The sequence below is a fragment of the Nanorana parkeri genome, unplaced genomic scaffold (genome assembly GCF_000935625.1).
Source record: "Nanorana parkeri isolate BGI_ZX_2015 unplaced genomic scaffold, ASM93562v1 scaffold221, whole genome shotgun sequence".
In the NCBI taxonomy this organism is placed as follows: domain Eukaryota; kingdom Metazoa; phylum Chordata; class Amphibia; order Anura; family Dicroglossidae; genus Nanorana; species Nanorana parkeri.
Genome location: NW_017306489.1, coordinates 1,336,254 through 1,340,267, shown reverse-complemented (window position 1 = coordinate 1,340,267; position 4,014 = coordinate 1,336,254). Strand labels below are relative to the sequence as shown.

Genomic DNA, 4,014 nt, shown 5'->3' with positions numbered 1-4,014 from the left:
TGTGACATCATCACCAACAAACATTTATTTTGTATTTCTAATAAACATGAGCCTTCCTGAGGACAGTGCATGATAATAGGGGATTTACAAAAACTGGAGATTTGCACTGCAACCAATCAGCTTCTGTCTTATTTCAAATCTTACCTGAGCAAACCAAAGAGATGCTGATTGCTCCAAATTCTGCCTGCTCCAGTTTTGATAAAAAGTCCCCCCATTGTTATTAAACATGACCCTTCCTGAGGACAGTGCATGACAATAGTGGGGGCTATAAAAACTGGGACAGAATTTGGAACAGTTGCCCATGGCAACCAGCTTCTCTTTCAACAAACTAAAAAGAGAAACTGATGGTTGCCATGGGCAACTGCTCCAGTTGGTCTCTATAGGCTTATCTTAGGACTATAGAGACCATGAAAGCAACCAAAGCCTCTCAAAGCCCTCAAATACCACATGCAATGTAATAATAGGACACAGAGCAGCACACGAGGGACTGCAATGTAATAATAGGACACAGAGCAGCACACGAGGACTTACCAATACACCACATAGACCAGCACAGGCTCATTGACAGGCATTATGTACGTTTCTAGCAGTCTCCTTCCAGCAGCTGTCAGTCACTGTGACTCAGCACCGAAGCCTCCCCGTATAAATGCACGTAGGTCCCGCCCACCAACCGTATAATAGCACCGCCCACCTTTGAAAACTATACGTCTTGCGTGACCGCACCATAACTAATAGGGGGGGTGAGAAAGTGAGGCGGTACCATTTCACAACCCCACACACAAAGCCAGAACTAACGCCGGCCACATGTCTCTAGCACCTGATTTTATGTATGATTTTTCACCCATGCTTCCTGTTCCACACTGTTAGCTGTCAGTCTGGAGGTTAACACAGGATACATACAATGACCCCCCCTATCTCTGATTAATGGAATCGGCCACACCGTCCAGCTCATCAGTGTACAAGAAGGAAGCTCCGACTCCGAAAATAGCCTGTTACACAATCACAGCAGAACGTGAATGCTGAGACGGGGGATATACCTAGGCGGTTTATCGCGCAGAATCGCACAAAACACAGAATTGAATTGAAGTCTATGGAAGCTGTTCACAGCTTCGCGATTTGTCGCGCTGTAGAAATTGCCTGTCGCGCAAAAAGGGGCAGGGCCGGTGCACACCTGGGGGATCTGTAACTGTGCGGCAATTGTGCACGATACCGCGTGGTCACCGAGTCGCCCATCACCGACGATCACGCTGTGGGTGCCATTATTTTTAAATGGCACCCCAGTCGCGCTGGGTGGATCGCGTGACTGGGGTCCCCGGGATGCACCCCATTGAAATCAATGAGGCCATGCAGCAATCGATGTCTGCAATTGTGCACTAACGCGCAATCCTGGGACGCGTATCCGCGATCGCTCAGGTCTGCACCGGGCCTCAGCAACAATGATGCCTTGCCGCTGCAAACCGCTAATATCAGCAATAGACAGCGATCTGCAGCTAGCAATGCCATTTCAGTTTGTCGATAAGAAGATATTTTTTCGCAGCTGCAGGTTATTATGTTGGTATTTGCTGCTATAAATTGTTTTGGGGCCGTGGCTTAACAATGGCGCCATGAGGATGAGTCTTCTTGGAGCTCTGCACCGGCCGGCACTAACCCACTCTCCAGGTGATGATAATGTCCTGACCACAGGGCAGCCAGGTGCAACCCCGGAGCTCCCGACAATCCGCTCTGACAGGCTTCTTCGCCCCCGCCGACACTTCGCCCACATGGCGACTACCCGTTCAGCGGCAGCGGCCCCACTCCGTCTAAGACACGGACCAAAGCGGCGGCGGCGCCTCTTACTGACGCGGTGGATCCGACCCGCGATCGAGACCGGCCATCATCCCTGATCCCCTCGCCCATTCTCCCGTCTGCAGACTCTAGAGACCGCCTGTCAATCGAGGGGGGCGGGGGGACTGGAGAGAGATCCTCCCGCGGCTCACCACCAAGGGTGACCTGGAGGCTATGGCAGCAGCCATGGTGGCGGCCCTCAGGCAGGAGGTGCAAGAAATTGGACAGAGGATGACATCACTAGATGGCCTTGTGTCCACATTAGAAGACACTACGGCCTCTCTCACTCAAAGGATGTTGGCCCTAGAGTCGGCTCACTCTGACATGGGCGCACAGACTACAACGGCTTTTCTCAGACTGGATGACAGTGAAAACCGTAACAGACGCAACAACCGGCGCCTGAGGGGTATTCGGTCATGGAACTGGGTGCGGTCATGGAACTGGACCGGGTCCATCGAGTCCTGGGGGTCCGCTCACAGACCACTGTCAACTCCCCGCCTCGCGATGTCCTGTGCCGGGTCCACTTTTACGCGATCAAAGAGGAGATCTTGCGCCAGGCCTGGGGGCCAATGGACTTTGACGGGGCGCCTATTCATATCATGCCTGACTTATCCAGACACACCCTTCGCATGCGAAGAGCCTTGCTGCCCTTGTTGGAGATCATCCGCTCCTCGGATGCCTCATACAGATGGGGGCACCCATTCCACCTTATTGTGAGGAAGGGCGATGCCACATTTCAACTACACCATCCTCAACAGCTGCCGCATATGTTCTCTTTTTTGGGGGCGGAGGCTATACCCATCCCGAACTGGTTGGACTTCTCCCAGGATCGACGGCCGCTTGCCCCGCTCCCGCTTGGAACCCCCAGACTGCAGAGGTCCCGCAGCCGAGCCAGTCGACGCCCAACGCAAAACCCTTCCCACACACGGAGCGAAGCCTGATGATCCACGGCAATGGTTGCTGAGTCTCAGCCCCAGGTGTTTCTGTCGCAATCCCTGTGTTTAAATGTTTTTTCTAAATGGGATATGTTTCATATGTTGTTGTGTCATGACATCCACCGGGGAAGGCCCTCTCCTGGCTCTTTACTGGACCTAACGTTTGGTCCTGTGGAGGTCTCGGAGGGGGGCCTCCTGGTCACTGCTACTCATGTGGATGGTGGGACACCTTTTATATCCCCTTACAGGTTTATGCATGCAGGCCTCATGGGAGGCACGGGGAGACGGATGGCGCAGGGGGGGATGCGGCCTTGGAGTGACCGCTGCATGGGTGGCTCGGGGGCGGTATCCTCTCCCCTCCTGGGCACGGTAGTCACGGTTACTGGGGACTGCTTCATTTCACTTTATCTTGACTTTAATAATGTTGTGGGGTTGTGTTGCCGAGCTGATGCATCTCCAATATCGCTATTGTTTTGACCACTATTTTATTACCACTTTACCCCCATAGGACACGCGCTCATGCCCTAGTTACACAGGGTGTTCGCAACTTGAAGGTTTTTACTTGTGCTCTACTTTCCTCTTTCTGCTCTATCTCATCTCCTTTTGTCTTTTGTTCACTCTCCCACTCACCCTGACCCCCATCCTTCCCTCCTGCCAACCTTGCCCACTGCCAGGCCCTGTACATAGCAGGTGGAGATAATGGCTCCGCTCTCAGTCTATTCCTTGAATGCCAGGGGCCTCAACATCCCTGAGTTCCAAGAGGGGATGCTGATATTAGACAGCGATTTTAACGTGGCCCTAGACCCTACCATTGATACCTCTAGGGGTGTCTCTCCCCTCTCCTTCCCTTTTCTCTGGAAGTTCAAATTGGCCCTACAGCAACTTCCTCTTGTGGACATGTGGCGTTCCCTGTTCCCTGAGGGACGGGATTATACCTACTATTTGGCAGTACACCAATCCTACTCCAGGATCTATTACCTCCTGCTTCGCCACACGGACCTGTCTAAGGTTATGTCAGCGGCTATAGGCTCACCCCTCCTTTCTGATCACGCCCCGATTCAGTTAACTGTGGAGCCTCCTGGAGGCTCAACAAGTCTCTTTTGCAGGATCCCATCATTTGAGGTGATGTGTCGTCTTCTCTGACGGATTATTTCCGTACTAATGGCGAAGACGGTGCTGACCCTTTGAATGTGTGGGAGGCACACAAATGTGTCATACGGGGCGTCCTCATCAAGCACAGTGCACGGCGGAATCG

The 4,014-nt window shown here is 52.7% G+C and overlaps 1 long non-coding RNA gene across 1 annotated transcript in view; it reads right to left on the bottom strand.

Moving 5' to 3' along the window:
• LOC108786679 overlaps window positions 1-554 on the bottom strand; it is a 7,282-nt gene extending 6,728 nt beyond the window's left edge. Inside the window, exon 1 of the long non-coding RNA XR_001941219.1 lies at window positions 532-554. This is a non-coding gene — a long non-coding RNA (uncharacterized LOC108786679). The remainder of the gene's footprint in view (window positions 1-531) is intronic.
• Between the last annotated feature and the right edge of the window lie 3,460 nt (window positions 555-4,014).